Below are 19659 nucleotides of genomic sequence, written 5' to 3'. Positions count from 1 at the left end.
ATAACGGGGTAAAAAATAACAAAGTTCTACGGCACTTATAAAACTTCTCCTCCATTTTTTTGCACACAGCTGCTTTCCAGCTGAGTCTCCAGCTACGCCGCCACCTAGTTGTGTAGCACACAGGTACCCACATTCCCTCCAAGTGTGGGCTAATATTTCTTCTTTATTGTGGCAATTTCAGAAGCTTAAGACTACCACAGAGGTAAAATCTTTCCATATAGCACCCGATTTTTCACTCATTTGAACACATAGTTCTTATTTAGCAAACCTGAAACTACTCTCCTAGTGTCATGAAATTTTTTGTTCCCAACGTGATTTTTCTGAAGCTGTTCACACAAATATATCTATTTATTCTAATGAGGCAAGCCGTTTTAGTACTAGTGTTATTTCACAATCAAAATGGCCTTTAATATTTATTAAATAGAATTACAAAATCAAGGTAATTAAAACACACACCGTTAACGACCACAGAATGCAGTTTAGGTTGATAGAGCTGTTCACCACTTAAAAGAAAACATTTTGCCACATTTAGTCCAGGCTTTAAATATTTCCTCTTTAAAAAAACCCACAAGCAAAGGTCTGCTGCATTTTTATCAATGGGATTTGAGGCATTATCATCTCCTTTTTACCTACCTATGAACTACCTAATAAATGAACTATTTCAAGTTTGTGAAGCTAATTCCTTGTTGATGACAACCTGGCTCCTAAGAAAACTCATCCCATAACTAATCCAACAGCATTTAAAAAGATACCAGTTGCTCCATTGTAGTCTTAATATGGAAAACACCTGACTTCATTAATTACAAATTACTTTAATTAGCTTCACATGAAGATACTGTTCTAAAGTGCAATTAAAGGCATTTATGAGTGAGTGTAGGGGAGAAAAAATTTCATTATTTTTCCATATTCCTTAATTTAGTAAAACCTAAGGGAGACAATCCACTGAGTCAAAAGAATAATTCCACATTCAAAGTTGACTCTGTATTTTATGAGAAATAATTTCTCATATGAGATACGTTTCCTTTACGTAATGAAAATAAGTCTGCATTAACTGAGGACATTATTTAAAAAACCCCACCAAACAAAACAAAAACAAACAAAAAAAACCCCCACCAAACAACAAAAAAAAGTCCCAATTCTGAATTATGTATTTCTTGCAACAGGATATTTTTTCACCTGAATTTTTTGCAGGGCATCTGTGACTGATTAATGCTGATCTCGCCCATTTTCCATTCCCAGACCGAGTCCTAGCAGAGCCGAGGCACCAGGTTGAGAAATGCTGTCTGTTCATTAGAGAAGCAGTCTAGCAGCACATATTAGCTAAGGGTCTATTGTACATCAAGTTGCAAAATTATTCTGAGATCCAAGAGTCCCTGGCTGACGGCCCAGTAAGTACAGATTTTTCAAACTAGATGGAAGTGACAATCTCATTTACTATCAATTTTTATGCTAATAAAGACAAGCAAGACCTGCCTGCACCAGTCACTTCTGAGTTTTTAATCAGTTTTTGGCCATCTCTGTGCATAACCTAGAGGAGCCATTTAACACAACAGTAACCTCTGAAACCAGCAGTCCCTGGCCAAGGGCACTCAGGAGCACAAAGAATTCGACACAGTATTGACAGCGCAGGCCCACCAGAAGATGCACTATTGATCCTCCTGGGGTACGTGGCTTCGAGTCAGCTGCAAGCATTAGGGAAGTGAACCTCCACTGCCATCTTCTACCACACCCCTAAAGCTGCACCTGCCCTTGGAACACTTCCCAAGAATTGTCTAGGAACAGAGAGTATGAGATCCTCAGCCTTCAAGCAATCCAAGCTGCAGGAAGATTGTCAGAAGCGTTTTACAGTGCTACATTGTCCTGTAGGACACGGCCTCCATCACTTCACAGGCTGTTCAGCTCCTTGTCCTCAGTCCAGTCTTATTTCAGAATTCCTGTGTTTAATCTGGAGCCTCTAAGCCTGATCAGCCCAGTTCCAGGGGGTCTTGTGATTCAGACCTTAAACTACAAGACACAAGAAACATTCCAAAAATTGTCTGAAAGAGGAAATGTCCTTAAGAATCACAGGACTGATGATACATCCATCAATCACAGTATTACCTGCATACTTAATTCCTGCTACACATTTTGTATTGACAGCAATGCACTGGGCATACAAGCAATGTGATTTCATAGAGTCAAAGGTCAACAACTTTCATATAAGAAACATTGCATTTTATTTGCCCCTAAAGACTCCCCTTTCTTTGTATTAAGCATTCACTAGGTCATTAAAATAGAAAGAGAAGGGTAGCTTCATGTTCAAAAGTCAGACTTTACTAAAAGTTTAGGCAAGCCCCAAAACAGCGAGTTTTCCATTATTCTGCTCCAATTTTTCTTTTGTTTAATATCTAGCACATAACTTGGGTCTAAAAGGCTGTAGGCTGTTATTAAAAGGGAACTTTAGATGCCTGTAGCAACAGGAACTTCCTGTCAGCAGCTGATAATAAAGATCACTAAAGAAGAATTTTATTGCTGTCTGATCACTGCAGTGACAACACTGAAGCAGGGCAATTTTCCCTTGCTGTTTGGGTGTTTTTTCAAGGAAGTTTTTCATATGAAGAGTAACTAAACAATTCACCCTTTATGACTCTCACTTAAGCAAAATAAAAAAACAAAACAAAGGCAACGGAAAAAATCATAAAATAAGTTCTCTGTCAGCAGAGCAGCTTTTTTCTAATTTCTTTTTTTTTTTTTTAACATCTTTTTGTCCTCCCCTCTTTGGCAGGGTTTTTGATTACAGATTCCAGAAGTTATTTTTTTTCCAGAAACTTTAGATCCCTTGGACTGCTTGGCTCTTCCTCACCTCACAAGGGAATGTTTCTTCACCGACCACTTCTCAAAACATGCAATTCTGCGCCCTCCCCCTGAAAAAAACCATTGAAATCCTAAACAAATTTAACACCTCCCAGAAGGGAGTAACTTGTGGAGAATTCCAGAGCCATCTTTCACCATGGAGTGACCAGAGAATACAGAGGCAAATGAAAATGATATGGAGCATATTATAACCCAAGGAAATAAGGAGAATCTACTATCACATATGTTCCTGCTGACTGCAGCTTCAGAGCTGGACCACAGGGTTATGATAAATGCAGCAATGGGCTCCTTCCTTGATAGGAGTCTCTGCACTTCATGTTATGACTAAGAAAGAGAGCTATTGCCAGGAGCTAAGCCTCTGCTGAGAAAAAAAACCTCAGTCCTGCAGAGGAATTGAAACATCTCCCACAAATATTCTGCAGCAGGATGTACATGTAATGCATGTACATGTTCAAATACAGACATTTGTTGCCTGGATTTTTCACTGGAAGTACCCCATGAAGAGTAACTATTCATTAAGAGAGCAAGAACAAATTACTGTGTCTTATAATCTCCCTTACTGGCTTCTTAAACAAAAAGAAATTTCCTAAAGCACACTTGCTGCACATTAGCTAAGAAATTCTCTGCTTCTCCAAACAAAACACTACACTGAAAGAATGTGAAGTTGTGCCAGAGAGATAATATCAAAGAAATTCACAAATACAAAACATACCATATGTCCCACTGTAAAGTGAGAGTGTCTGTGAACACGCTCATCAGCTTTGGGAGAGACACATTGCCAAGACCCTGAAAGAAATGACTGCAGTTCCCTGTTTGAAGTGAAGAGTTATTGACCAAAGAGACTTGGAGGCCTTCCAGCTTGTTAAAGGTGCTAATGACTCATGTATGCAATTTTTGAAGAAAGAAATGGGCTTCAGCACTGGGTTTGATTTTTCTGTCGAGGAAGTCAAACTGCACTTTAAGTTGTGCAGTGCTGTTATCTTTCTGAACGTGCTGAGACACTTCACAGAGAAATTATAATTCAATATATGCCCCAAACAACTTGCCTTCAGAAAGGCAAAGATACACAGGAGGTTCCTGCCTACTGCAAACCCTGTTTTTTTAGAGCAAGTACACCCATTAATGTGTTCAGCATCACTGAACACTGTGTTCAGCAACACTGTTCCATAATTGGAGGCATCTACACAAAAGTTTAACACTAGCAAAGTCTAACTTTATCAGAAGCCTTTTCAACCAGGTAGGCAACCAAAGAGCTTGTGCCAAGTGATCCCTGTATTTATGCATTTTGCGTGCAAAGCCATGGGAAAGTTGTGCTGCAGCACAAAACTCATCCCATCATGATGAAAAAATAAATAGCTTGTAAAAGTGTTTTCTGTTTCTTTACAGAAGTTTCCATTAAAGCCAGGGAAAGAGAGGAGAGAGATGGTTGTGTCTCCCACAGGGAGACTTAATGTTGTTAAGCAGACAGAGAAGGACAAGAATTTTTGCTTCTGTAGGTATCACTCCTCTAAATTTTTAAGTTTTTCCTTATTTTCACTCATTTTCTGGAGCTTATACTTAAGTCACACCATTCAGTAAAGTTTTCAAAAAGATATAAGTGGAGAAGATAAAAAAGAAACAAATTAGTACATTACTGGGCGGGGGAAAGGGGAAAAGTAAATGAGAAGCAAAAAACATAGTTCTCTGGACTGGGATTCAGAGCAAATGGATAATCTGAGGTAAATCTCTTATTTCCAATCCTACTGCTAGAAATTGTCTGTTGGTGTCTGATCCTAAATCCCAATCTTGGCAGCACACAGGAAAGACTAAGATGACCAGCAGTCATTATCAGGAACAATGGATCAGTTAGATCGGCTTCGTCAAGATAAATCTAAATCAGATATAAACCTGAATGTGGTATATGCATATGTGTGTCAATATTCTCAAGGTATTCCTTTCTCTTCTAAAGCAGATGAGCTTTTCAAGAAACAGCTACACATAGAATACTTTGTGAAGCAGAGAAACATTAAAAAAAAAAATCAAGAAAGAGGAATTAGGTTTCCTGTAAAAATTCCTCTTGCAAATTCTGATAGGTGCTTGGTCCAGGCAAACCCTACTTAAAGAAAACAAAAGGCATGGACGATGTGCTTTGGTCTCAGATTCCCTAACTGGGCATAAATAAAATATGTAAGGGATTGCCATGAAGAGAATACACTGCAAGTTAATCCACTTTAAAGATCATAAATGTGTAGTACAAGGAAAATAAATTCCTCAAAGAAAGGTTTCCTAAATGAACTTTGACAGTAAGCCAAAGTTTATATCAGGAAGTATTTAATCATGTATTGCACTTGCTGCATTTTTCCTGTTTTTTGGGGTTTTTTTTGTCTTTAAAAATCATACTTAATGGCATAACTCTGTCCCAGACACATGTACCTGTAAAGAGGCTTTTTCATGGCAAAGACTGTGCACAGAGTTGTGTTTGATAGAACTGCCACATTGACTGTGAAATTCCAAAAAACTCTTTGCCCCACATACCCAATGCACCAAACTGATTAGATCTACATCTGACCCATGCACCTTGTTCCAAACCCGACATTGTCATGCCATGAATTCACCCACACAGAGGGAGAGTCAAAACACAAGACTGAGAGTAAAACAACGCAATTACATGAAACCCTGGTGCTAGGAAAAAACAACAGCAAGATGCTTCAACCTCACATTTCAAGAATAGAGTGCTAGAGTAATGAAACACCAACATTCAATCTCCTTGATCTTAAAGTTAAAAAAAAAAAAAGAGGGGAAAACTTAGTAAATTAATTGGACCTTCAGCATTTTTCATGATAACGTGAACAGCACGTGTGGGTTTATTTTTCAGCCATAGCCTCTGCTAAGAAAATGGTGATATGAAAGTTTGTTTCAAACTCACACATTTAAGTGATAAATACAGTACCAACTTGAACTTCTTGATAGGAAAGAGGCACTGCAAGATTTCATTTAAGTCCAAGATACCCTTCTGTTTGTTTTTGAAATGGAACTTCCAGTCAGAAAAAATAAGCAGAGATCCACAAGATAAGCCTTTTACGAGCAAGTCACAGAATCCAATTAATTGTGCTGCTGGCAGAGGTTCCTGACACCTCCATGCCTCCAGACTACCAGGGCAACCACAGCACTCACAGAGTTACTCACAGAGCAGGGGCAAAAGATCTCCTACATCATTGAGTCCAATAATTAACAGAGCACTGCCATGTTCACCATTAAACCATGTCCCCAAATGCCACATCCACACGCTTTGGAACACTTACAGGGATGGTGATTCCGTATTTCAAACAGGGCTCCACACGACTCTACACCAGCACTTCACTAAGTTCCACCAGCACACCATCCAGATTAATTCCAGCTGCTCCAGGTAATTACTGCTCAAATAAAGTCTCCTCACACCCCAATCACTTGTGCCACACCTGTTTGTCCTCAACCTGATGCAGCACAAACTTGTTAGAACTTCAAACTTCCACACCTGGATGTCCTGGTCAACAACTCAGGCAGAACAAACTTGTTAGAACTATTTCTCTTTCCTCTAATTGCTTCCAAAGATGAGGACTGGCACATCCAGAAGCTTAAGGATGGATAAGCCACAAGCATTTAAAATGAAGTCAGAAAGAACTAGGGGAACAGAAGGAGGAGTGAAAGAAGAAAAGAGGCAAAAGAAAAGGAAAAGGGCAGGAGAAAAGAGGGAAAATAACACAGTTGTGTTTGTTTATAAACAGATGCAAATAATGAAGGAAATTGATTTTAAATGTCTGAAAGTCACTGAAGAATGAATGCCCAGAGAAAGGATAAGAAAAACCACAAGCTTCTCTTTAGTAGGAAAGGAAAGTACAGAGTCACATTGTTGCGCTTTATAGAAGTACAGGTTTTGTGGGGAAACTCCTCTGTTAAGAGTCTTCATCCAAGGAAACTAGATAACTCTAACATGCTTTGAAGAAGCTGTATTTGATAATGCTAATCAGCTGGAAGCAGACAATAAATGGAACTGGCCTGTGCTAGGCTTTGAGGCTCTGACGGATTCCTGAGCAGCAATAAAACTTAGAAAGCCCCTCAGAGTGGAAGTCAAAAAACCTCATTAGACAGGGAAAGCACCTCAAGAAGTCTAGCTGGAATTGCAGATTCCCTATGCCAAATGAGATAGGTGGAAAGGACTTATATTCTGGAACAACAAGTTGCAAAGCATCTGTTATTTTTTTTTAAGATTCCATTTAATCTGTACATTAGTTAATCAGGCAAAGCCCCTCAACTGTGAGGAGTATTTTTGGATGAGTGCAGAAGCTACTAGAGTTTGCTGCGTTCCATGTGAAGCCATACAGGCTGTGCAGGTTTGCTTTTAGCATTTTTCAGAGGAAAAAAGGATGCAGTTGAAGCAGGCAGATATCTGCAGTGGCTAAAGATGAACACAGATGAAAATCCTATTCCCAAGAAATAATGCAACTAGGCAAAAGTCTAATACAACAGTGTATCCTTTTAGAGCACAGGTCTGAAGATGTCATTGATCCTTTTGTTTCAAGAGACAAGGAATGAGCAACCAAGACCCTTCTCAGTAGGGAAGAATGTAGGCAAAAATTTATCTAATCTACTTTCCTAACCCTGCCATAATTTTAAAGAAGTTGAGAGTAAGCCATATTTTAAAAGAGGAGTTTATACTAAAGATGCATTTCTGAAGTATGTCCACATAGGAAATCAACTTTGAAACATGGCAGACCAAGTGGAGAAAGCTCCACTTGAACACACCTGAGTCAATCCAGGCAGCTGCAGTAAGAGCACTGGGGCACAGTAAGAGCTTTTACACCAGGATAGTTGGAGCTTGGAAGTTTTCTGTATTTTGATATTAGAACCAAAATTGAGCTCAATCACTGACTAGGAGAGATGGCTTTGACATTCCATTCATACGTGGAGATAAAAAGTACCACGTTGCTTTTTTAAAGGCCAGTGCTACAGGACTAAAAATTGCTCCAGCACTAGGGCTGGGTCTATGCAGACACTGTTCTTTTGGTGAATACTCTTTATTTCCCCTCAGAGAGACGAAAAGATTTTTCAACTATAAGGAGCTGCTTTTGAATAAAAAGGGTTTTTCTATACACTGAAATATTTAACATTTTAAGTCTGGAAAAGCTGGGCATAACCAAAAAATAGGAAATAAGGATCCACAAATAACTCTGTCATTTCTCTGTGTTTTTCATTTCCACTGAATGTTTGAATCAAAGCAAATTCTGCCAGGTCCTTTCCCACCCCTGACTCATTTCATCCCCTGTGATGTCATTCCTTGCTGCAGAGTCTGAACTTGCAAATCACTCCAATGCCTCGTGGGCTCCAGAATGGCCTTTCCCTGACTGTGCTCAGTGGATCCCCGAGGGAAGAAAAAAATTCCCATCCACTGCTCCTCCCTATGGGTCTTATCTGCCCCAGCTGCCTCTTAGCAGACCTTTGGGTATAATAGGGACATGCAAGTAAAATCATGCCTCAGAGCTGGCATTAGCTGGAACTCACATCAACAACCTGACACAGTGACTCCGTGGGGGCTGATGGTGAGAGAGACGTAGAAGCTAAAATAGGTATAATTATAGTGCACTAGAAAAGGATATGATTTGTGAACTGAATACAATACCTGGGAGAGATTTGGAATTTGCAGGCACACCCTCTAGACCATTACATTAAACCAGATGAAATTAGGCCCAGAGTTGCACCATGTACATGCCCATCTAATTTAAAGACAACATAACTACCCAGTCTCACATGAAATATAGATGTGTAGATTATGATTTTCAGGAATACTTCCAAGAAAATTAATTATAGCTCTTGAAACAGAACACCTGGGACAGCACATTTCCAGCCCGTTTAAACAATTTGAAGTGACTCAGGAAAGCAGAGGCTCATTGCATAAGTACAAAAAATATGAGTTAAGTGGAAGTGCTAAATGGTAGCACAAGAAAAATTAATCCCCAAAGTGAAGGAAGCAGAGATTTTTTTCCTGTAGGTTTGGAACAAGCAAGCAAAGCCAGATCTGCAGGTCTTAATTCTCAATCTCACTTTCCTGAGATCCTTTTCTAAGGGATACTTGGCTAAGCACACAGCTGTATACATTTGTTTTCACTAAGCATACTGTGTCTGAAAATAACACCTCTGCCAACAGACCACCATTTAATGGGAGAGGGTTTAAGAAATGTTTAGTGTCATATGAGTAACATCACTGCAAGCCCTCATTAATCTTAGTTCCCAGATGACAGCAATATACAAATTAATGTGGTACTTAAACAGCAGAATTAATTCAGGAAAAGCTCACACTTTTTTCTCCAGAAAATTAGAAATAAGAATACGTGGATTATAATGAACTGATGTCAAATTTGTTGGTAACTTGCAGGTAGGTGAAGCAAAACAAACCTAACCTTTCTTCTTAAAAGTGCTGCTGAGCAGGTCACAAAGGGGAAAGCATAGCTTTGGGTTTAGAGCCTGGGTTTTGTGCCAGGCTCAGCCCCAAAGTACTGCGGGGTCTGAAGCCAAGACAAAGGTTATTTCAAAAAATATCTTATGTCCTGGACACTTGAAAAGTTGAATTCATGGGGCACAGAGGCACACAGTTCTATCTGAGAGTGCAAAGCTTTCTTGGCTACCCATGGAGGACTACAGAGGGTGGCACAAGCCATTTTCATGTCCATACATGGGACTGCAGACTTTGAATCACTGTGCACACACTCAAAATAACTTAGCTAAAATTAACTTAAAATCAGGTTTAAAAAAAAAAAAGACTATGTCACTGATGGCTCAAGACCACTTTTCTGTAGGTGGAAGTTGGATAATTTTTGGCATTTTCTGTCAAAAACTTTACAAAGCCTCATCAAAGAGATCACTCTCTTCTAGGGCTAAGACAAAGGATGAGAGAAGAAAGACTCCATTTCAGCTTGTCGTGACAGAACTCAGCAGGAATGTCCACAGGAAGAGCTACAAAGCATATATCATTTGAAGCAATGAACTTTAGAAGTTCATTTTACACATGAACATACCTTCCTGTGATAATCTCCAGTCTGTTTATTCATCAGCTGGAATGTGAAGGTGACAGGAGCAGTGAGTTTTATGTTCCTGAAGTGTTAGAAAAGGTATTAACCTTTTAATGATTCTTCATTCAAGCCTAACTTTCGCAGTGAAAAGTAAACCAATCTGTGATATTAAGCATGAAAGAAATTCCTAGTTCAGAGCTGGAGAAACAGCGAATATGGAAGATTTTGCTTTTTACATTAGTTCAGGAGTCATCCAAGTGACACACAAACAGCAGGATCATCAATGTAGCAAAACAAACCCATAGACAACGACTGAAAATTCAGCCCAAAGGCCTTTCTGTTGGTCCTGATCCAGAAAAACATCTTCCAAAATTATCTTTTTTCAAAATATGCAGGATAGTCTAATTCCAGGCATAAGTAAATGTACTGTAAATTTTTTAATGTGATTTACTAGGGAGTTGGACAGGCTCAGAGAACTGATAATGGATGTTAGGGAGAGGAAAGCTGTGTGAATTTCTTTGAAATGAAGGACAAACTAAGAATGCATTTTTCATTCATTCTCATTTCAGTTTCCTGGGACTTGAACCACAGGTAGTTTATAAACAGAAAATCATTTTGCATAACCCACATCAGATAATTTTTTTTTCAATAAATACTTTTAAATCAAGATACTAGATAGAAAGCAGATAAATAGCCCTTGAAAATCATTCCTAAGAGCTATAAATTGCCAGTTTTCCACTACCCAGAGAGATATCCTAGAGGCATGGCAAGAGATTTTTTCTCCTGTGTTCTATAGGCTTTTAGCAGGAGTAATGCATTTCTTTCTGTGTGTTATTTACTGAGAGAAGGAATTAGATATTTATCCATCCAGGGCTTTCCCTGCAGTTTGTCTTTTCACTTTCCTTCCTGTTTAATTATTCCTGCCACCTGCATCTGGGAGTCAGCCTCACATCCTGGACTTTCCATCAGGAGCAGCACAAGCCTTTCAGAAGGCAAAGGGATCATCCTGTGCTATATCCAAGTTAACAGCTTGCTTGGGAGGGTCACTGGAGGCAATGAGGATGTGGAAAATCACAACTCCACATTCGATATCCCAATGATAACAAGTTTCTGGGATGGAATGTTATATTTTGCCCAGATATATTTGAACTCTATACCCTGGGGGAACCACTGGAACATCACAGCTGGAAGCTTGGCTGTATAAACTGGTGCCATTCTCATGCTGTGGGCAAAGAACAGTGTGCACACCTCTTCTGTCCCTTCACTGGAGATGAGGAACAGGAGCTACCTGCCCACATCATATCATATAAACATCTGGAATTCAAGGGCTTAAAGGATCTGAGAAACATTCATCTATCTCTCAAGTGCTAAAGTGGGGATGCAGAACTGCTTCTGAGCTTGTGGGCTCCCAGCAGCTGTGTCCCATGCCAAGAGCAAAGCCTTAGTTCATGCCAGATTTTCCAGCCTGCCCATCCTATTTCCAAGAGATCCCTGGGCCATGGAATCAGGGCCGAGCACCGGAGGGCTCACATGAATGTATTTTTTTTCCTGTGCTGACATAATACTGTTGGCAGAGAAATTACGATTCATATCCTCATACCAGTTGGACTTCATGATTTTAAGAGCCTCTCCCAACCTAAAGGATTATACAGTCCTATACCCTTGATGGTTTGGTCTCAGCATTTTCTTCCATGCTTTGGATACTTAAAGTGGTGTGAAGATGTGTGTCTTTTTGTGGTTGTGCACTTAGTGTACAGCAGGACTGAGAACAGAATTTCCTGGGATGATGCAGCACTTCACAGCATTAGAAGTGAGACTCTCACTGGAACTAACTTGACTTCAGTGTAATTCAGGCAAAATTTCAGCTGGACAGGTCGTGGGTTATGCTCACTCATGTCTGCAGAGGACTAAGTCAGTCTTCCTGTTCTTCCCTGTATCATTAATGGAAGTAGAGGTCCCTCAAGTGGCTCTTGCTCAACACCCACAAAGGAAAACCAAGTAACAGTGCAATTTCCCCATAGTGCAGAGAGACCTTGTCTCTTTTATTCTTTTAGATATTAATTAACGTGTAGTCTCTTAAAAGCTGCTCTGTAGATCTCAGGAGTAGCAAAGGATGTCAAGTTACATGTAAGTTGCTATGGTGACTAATCCTTTCTAAAAGGAAGAAACAGAACAAATTTGTAGAAGTCTGTTTCTCACTAGGAACAAAGGATGTCACTAAATAGTCTTTATTTTACAACCCATTGCCTCCCTTTGTTTTACTCTTGTTTACAAAAATCACAGCAGGACTGTGCATTCTTTTTCTTCCAGTCTGAATATTCTGAGCTTCCTGTTTTCATGGAGTTGCAGAAAAACAAGGTCATTCCAGATCTTGGATTGATTTTTTTTAAAATTTATTTGTGTAAAAGTATAATGTTACTGACCAGTCTTTTTGAGACATACTTTGGCTTGGAAATGGTTACATTTCCCAGAAAAATGGGAAGCACTTAGGGCAAATTTTAACATATTTCCCTGTTTTTATTTCCCTGTCCTGAACCACAGAGGTTCAGGCATCAAGTACAAGCATCAATTCTGCAAAAGAGAAATTTCCTTGTACTTGATCTGTGTCAGTCAGTGGCATCTGGGACTTCTGCCTGGAGAAGTGGTCGTAACAGTCTTCATAAAAAAGACAAGAAAAAAAAATCACTGTTTTGTTGGTGTAGCTTTATCCCAGTGTAAGACTCAGAGCAGTTTTGGAGTGCTGCTCTTGAGACCCTCAGACAGCAGAGTTACTGCAAGGGGCTCAACTGTGCCCGATCACAAGGGCATCCCCAAGCCCAAAGATGAACACAAACGCTGTGACAGCAGAGACATGGCCATTTCTGAGGTCGAAATACGAGAAAAGGTGATAGTGGTGGGTAGGAATGAAGAGAGTTCCTTAATAAAAACTCCCTAAATCATGTCAAAAGGTTTCTCATCTGCTTTTCTCAGCCCCTTCCTTTCTCTCTCTCCCTCTCTGCTGTATTCCACATGACAAGAATCACGAAGTAAACAACTTTATTCAAAGAGTTGTGTAACAAAAATACTCTTGATATTGTTCAGTACAGGAGAAACAATTTAGCAATTTAGCAACTGGCTTTCTTATCCACGTACTGGCAAGGAAATCTTGTATTTTGCTAGGCTGAAGACAGCAGAATAAACCTACTTCTACGCACTCAGCTGGGGAACTGCAGCCATTTAATAAGTAACCCCACTTGGCATAGCTTTGAGCAGTGCATTGCATTTCCTTTATCAGATTTACCAAATTACTCAGCTGCCTGCAAAAAGTCAGGGACAGGAGGAAAACGTAGCTCAGCTGTAACAATACTTCCTTTCACCCTTTAGGAAGTCAGAATTGGTGTGTTGCAAGGGACAGGAAATTCCTTTACCCTTCTAATTGCTGATCTTGAGAACTGGAAACAAGCACATAAGAACGAGGATCTAAAGAATTCTGCAATATGTATAACTAAATTTCTAAATTATAGAACAAACAAGTGTTTATTGAAGGAAACAGTTCTATGACCGTGACTTGTTCTCTGGTATCTGCATCAAGAGCTGGATGAAATAATTTATTCCTTTAGCTAAAATCCTCCACATCCCAAGAGACACTGCAATGGAGATGTGATTCCTCTAGAGAAGCTTTAATTCTGCCTTACAGAAGAGAAAAAAAAACTATTATAAGAAATAGGTCTTTTTAATGTCTGAATGCTCCAGTGTCAGCAGAGCAGCTCTGAGGAGGAAAGAAAAGCAGGCAGAAGCTAACCTTGAAGTGTGTTTGACAGGAAAGGGCCTAAAAGTGCTAGATCACTGAAGAAGTGGCACAGACAGACCTTAAGGGAAAGGGGAGAGCTGCAAAAGCTTCTAGAAGTTTTTAGGGTTATTTGAGACCAGCTAATTACACAGCTGAGGGAGCTGAGCTCAGGGAAGGCTGGTGACAGGAACAGAGCAGCTTGATCTAGGTCACAGAACTGTCACGGCTCAGGTTTTTCTATCTGAGGAACTTTTATAGCTCCCATCTGCATAGTATCTGAGAGCCCTACACTCTTTTAATGTGTTTATTCTCAAAATGATCCCGTGAGGCAGGAAAGCATAATTATTGCTATTTTTTTACTCCTAAAAGTAAACTAAAACCTGGAGACTGCGGGGAAGATCCTCAGCTGACATAATTTGTCTGTTAAAACCAAGAGCATCCACTGGCTGTTCCGTAAGGTGAGGGTAACTAGGATGATTTAAGCCAGCTGAACTGTTTTTAATCTATGATTTGTTCAAGAGCACCAAGGCTCGTGTTTCCAGTACTGGAAAATGAAACCAGTCTTCTGAGCAATGCTAAGGACTGGCCCATCATTTTGTTTTCCATGACTCATACAGGTAAATGTGACTGAAGAAGAAACCTGAGCCTCAGAACCGTAAAATGCATGAGGGAGAGATGCACAGTTTTAATTTACTTGGGCTATGGAAGCCTTTTTCTGGTCCTTTCTAACTCTTTATCAGTTGTTGGATTTACTTTGGTTTTGTGGTTCTTTTTTTTTTTGGTGTGAGTTTTTTTGGGTACTGGAGAGCCTGTTATTCTACCAGCAGTAGAAAATACTAGAAGTCATTAGAAAATGCTTGTTTCTCATGGAAACAAACTTGGGAGATACGTATACAGAATTGAGGCATCTTTCCAAAATTAATAGTTATTTTTAAAGTACTTTCACTGCATTTAAAGCTGTTTGAATTTCAAAGTTGTGAAATATAGAAAATATAGAATATTTTTTATAATTTTTTTTACATCAGCAGCAAGAGAATAAAACAAAACAATTCCCTTCCTGCAAGCTGCTGCTCATATCAACTGCTATTTCTCAGATCCATCTAATCTCTTGATGGTAGCATCAACATCTGGCAGCCTTGAACATTACATTTGAATTTTTCAGACAGAAACCTTGAAAGAATGAGCAGAAATGACACAATGTTAATCTCTTTCTCTGACAGGTCAGATGCAAATTTTTGCTTGAATGGTTCAGGTTTTGCAGCACTTAAAGCAAAACAAGAATTATTGCTATGGCATAAAATGAATTAAGGTGCACACACTAAATGCCAAAGACAGATATACACACCAATAATATAAAATTACTGCCATGAGAACCAAGTACCAACTGAGGGCAGCACAGGGAGCCTGTCATGGTAAAAGAAGATTTGTGCTCTTCGTTGGAAATCCTTTCATAGCAGTCAAAAGAGAAATCTTGAATTTGACAAGGAAGGTCTGCTCTCACTTTGATCCTATCAATCAAGAGTCCAGTAGGTCCTAACTCAAATATGCTATGTCTTAGTTTCACCCTTGGACAACTATCAAGTCTTTTTCCTTCTACCATTCTGAAGAATGACTGTTTTATGCCCTTATTTTTAGGACTGTAAGAAATAATATTTGGAAAGCAACTGATAGTTTCAGGGTTATTGACAACTGCCTCCCCAGAGGAACATCAAGGTGACAAATGCACTTGAGGGTGACTATTTTTAATGTTGGATGTCATGGCAGAAAACTAATTAAAGATGTCATTTCTGTTTTATTTGTGCTAGGAAGACACTGTCAGCAGCTTACTGTTATAAGGCAATAGGCAGGATAAATTCTGCTCTCACATTGTACAGAACCCACAGTAAGTTCCCCAGAAATGAAAAGTACAGCAGGAGAAAGCCAAAGTTGCACTATCCTTTGGTAAAGTTGTCCCACTGCCCACAAGGACTGTCCTTTCTGGAAAAAAGCTTTGAGTCTAAACCTCCATCTCTGGTTCTGTCATGCTCAAGCCAGGATTTAGAAAGCAGGAAACAAACACGGGACAAAAATATATCTGACATAGGCAAGGCCACCCAAAAGGAATGAAATGATAAGAAATTTTTCTACGACATTCATTGCATCTTTTCTCTGTCACCAACTTTATGTCAGTTCAGATTTACTTTTGTATAGTACCTTAATTCTATTGGTTATCACTTTCATCTGCAAGGGATAGTTTATAAAGTGCTGGACTCTACACCTCAGCAGTAAATCCTAGGAGCAGAAATCTATGGACAGGTGTGGAGTGCATGATTTATCTATATATAAAGTCTATATAACATATCTCCTAATTATTGATAAATAAACCCCAGAAAACTACTGGTCTGGAGTTCTACTGCTATAGCAATACGAAAGCCAATATTATATTAACTTTTTTGACTTTCTATAGATGAGAGTCTGTTTCCATGCAGTGATCACATATTAGCATGTCTCCAATAATTATATTAGTACATACACATAAATCCTCCTTGCAAGAATCTGTCTTCTCCTTTAAGACCTTTTCTGCTATGGGCATGATCAGGAAATAGGTGCACAGGGTATAGAATCTGAATATCCAGGCACTACAGACTAGAAACTGCCGCAATCAAAAGGAAAACCATATCTTTTCTGCAGGAATTACCAGTTCAGCACAGCACCCCATGAACAGAGAGAGCTAGTTTGTGCTAAGAGGGCCTGAAGTACGAGAGGAATGAGCTCATGTCAATCATGGGGAACAGTACACCAAGGAGGGAAAATCAGTAAAAACCAACCCAACCCCCCCCACCCCTATATGGACCTCATCTTTAGTAAGAGAGAATGAAGAGAATGCACAAATCAACTTCTTAGGATTAAAGATAAAAGCAAGGAGGGATCCTCTCCGAGGCCAGTTCAGAAGCCTCCTGCAAGGCTGGGAAAAACAATCACATGGGTTAAAGACAATGTAAGACTTCTTTCCCCTTTAATTTCTCGCAGAGTTTGGTAGGAAGGCAATACCTTCTAACAAGAGCAACTGATAGAGGTGAGCTTTCTGTCACACAGAACTTTCTTTTGGTCAGTTCTGCTGTTTAAACTGACAGGACTTCTCTTCTTTCCATATCTTAAGCACAGCTGCAGCCACATTAGTACCACTTTTCTTTCCCTTTATATCACAATGTCTATTCAACACCAGCATGGATCCTGAATCCTACAAACAGCACAAATCCTGTGAATACCTAATCTCGCTCCCTAATGTGAAATATCTCACCACCACCACCAGATAGCTTTTTGCACACTATTCATCAACAGCAAAACAAGGAGATGCTAATAAGTTTCCACTCAAGGGTACCATGTAACATGACTAAGACCATATGGGTTTGCTAACACAGCCAGATCTGCAAGATTATTTTAATATGCACACTTTGGTCCTTGCAACCAGACAAGCCAGGGGTTCATTTGTTGTCTTCTTTCTTTTCTTTTTTTATGTCTGCACCATCTGTTTTATGAATCATTGAATTTATAATACAAAGGTCATTGTTTCAGCAATGTGGGGAATTGGATTTTGCTAATAAGGCAGACGTTGGTGAGAATTAAATGAATATATGCATTTTAATAAATGTATACATGCACATGCTGCCATAAGTGGTTTGAACCACACAACCGAAATATTTGATATATTGGTGGGAGGGTTCTCAGAGGAAAGTCTTGAGTGAATGGCCCCAGGGAAGAGATTTTAATCAGATATTGGGGTTCTGGGGGATGGCAACAATGTTCAGGTTTGGGATTTGCACTTTTGAGACCTTCTGGAGCAGACAGTGAGAAGTGTCTCCATCCTATCCAGAGGTGTGACACTGGGGTGTTTTTGGGGGGAGTTGTCTAATGCTTAGAGCCAGGGATTACTTTAGGCAACGATTTGCAAGTTATGAACTTTTGGTGAATGGCTACTCATCCTGATCCTTAGGGTGTAAAAGCAGATGGCAAGGCAATCCTGCAGTGCTTACTGAACATGATGCAGCAGAGACCTGCAGAGCTGGGATATCAGAAGACAGCCAAATGGAAATTAAGTTCTCCTCCTCTGCAACCCCAGGAAGAATCTCACAAAATATCACTCCTGCCAGTATTGAACAGTGGCTACTAACACCTAGTTTATTATTGCCTCATTAATTCTGAATTTCAGCAGCATCTTGGGAAGAGGGATGGGAATCAGAGCACTGACATTCAAAGATGGACACAGGACAAGCAGGAGGACCTCTGGCTGGGTATGGGGGCAGAAGACTGTGTTATTTAACCAATTCTAAGATCAGCCAAGAGGAATATGGACATTTGTAACTGTGATACCATAAAATACACTTACAAGGCTGTGGCTTTGCTGCTTGATGAGTCCCTCGGGATTAGAATGTCAAGAGGGGCACAAGCATTCTTGATAATTCTCTTGAGTTCCATATACTAGGATAACTAGGATACTAGGATAATTAGGATTCCACCCAAAAAATAGTCTGAGAGCAAGGCAAACATAAGAAAAGTTACATGGCATATCACATTCAGTAATTGACCTTACCAATTGTTTTTGAGAAGTGATTATTTTAGGATTGAAAAAGAAACCTTTCTGCTATTTTATTGTGATTATTACTTCTGGGGATAATTCATCATTGCCTTAACTAGATAATTGAAAAGTTAACTTGAGACTGTATTTCTGATGTGAAAGTCAAAGCTCTACATAGATATTTCACCAAGGATTTATGGGGTTTTGTTTTACACACGCACGGTGCTACATAAAAATAAGATTACATTTTATGATCCCCTACTGAAAAGGGGGGGGGAAGAGTTAAGAATCAGTCAGAAGCTCAAGCCTTTCCAGTCATTGACATGCTTACCATAGATAAAAGAGCAGGCTAGATTCTAGAAATAGTTTCTTTTCATTAGATATGGCATATTTCACCTAAACTAAGCACACAGAACTTCCGGGGGAAACAAAAGTTAAAAAATCCCAAAGACCTCAATTAGTAACATAAAATACCAGGCGTGCTTATTGAATATTCAAAGGTTTTCTGTGCACCACAGCAGACTACGCATTTTTCTGGAGCCCAGATTTCCCTCCTCAGCCTCACTCCCCACGTGCAGGTCAGACAAGCTGAGCGTATCGCCACATTAGCTCTACTCAGCTCCCGCTGGGGAGGGCCCCCCGCAGCACCACGGCTGTCCCTCACACTGAAGTGATTAGACAAAATCTTGCTTTCCCCTGGCAGTGATGAGCCTCTGCCAGCCCGGCCCAGCTCCCCACCGACTGCTCCAGCCAGCGGTGGGAATCCAGGGCGCTGTCAGCCCTGACAGCCTCGTCAGGCGCTGCCTGTCAGCTCAGCGCAGCCCTGACCTCCAGCACTGAGCTGGCAGCCCCGTCTCCCCCTGTTTGGTGTGCTGCCATGTGGGGATAATACCAGCAACAAAGGATTCGCCTCTCAAAACTGATTTTTTTTCCCCCCCTGCTTTTGCTATTCAGTATCCCCGAAATAATTTTCTGAAGCGCTGACGTCGATCTGAACACAGTCAAATGCTAGTGGTCCCAAATTCGGTTAGGAAAACATGGAATCATTAAAATCATAGAATCCTAGAATCAGCTGGGTTGGAAGGGACCTCCAAAATCATCAAGTCCAACCCTTGATCCAACCCCACCGTGGTTCCCAGCCCATGGCACTGATGCCACATCCAGTCTCATCTTAAAAACCTCCAGGGATGGAGAATCCACCACTTCCCTGGGCAGCCCATTCCAATGGCTGAGCACCCTCTCTGGAAAGAAATTCTTCCTAATATTTAACCTAAACCTCCCCTGGCACAGCTTAAGACCGAGCCCTCTTGTCTTGCTGATGGTTGCCTGGGAGAAGAGACCAACCCTCACCTGGCTCCCCCCTCCTGTCAGGGAGTTGCAGAGAGTGAGGAGGTCTCCCCTGAGCCTCCTCTTCTCCAGGCTGAACAGCCCCAGCTCCCTCAGCCTCTCCTCCCAGCACT

The sequence above is a fragment of the Lepidothrix coronata genome, unplaced genomic scaffold (genome assembly GCF_001604755.1).
Source record: "Lepidothrix coronata isolate B3197 unplaced genomic scaffold, Lepidothrix_coronata-1.0 Scaffold239, whole genome shotgun sequence".
In the NCBI taxonomy this organism is placed as follows: domain Eukaryota; kingdom Metazoa; phylum Chordata; class Aves; order Passeriformes; family Pipridae; genus Lepidothrix; species Lepidothrix coronata.
The sequence above is the reverse complement of the archived record's forward strand: the minus strand, read 5'-3'. Positions refer to the sequence as shown.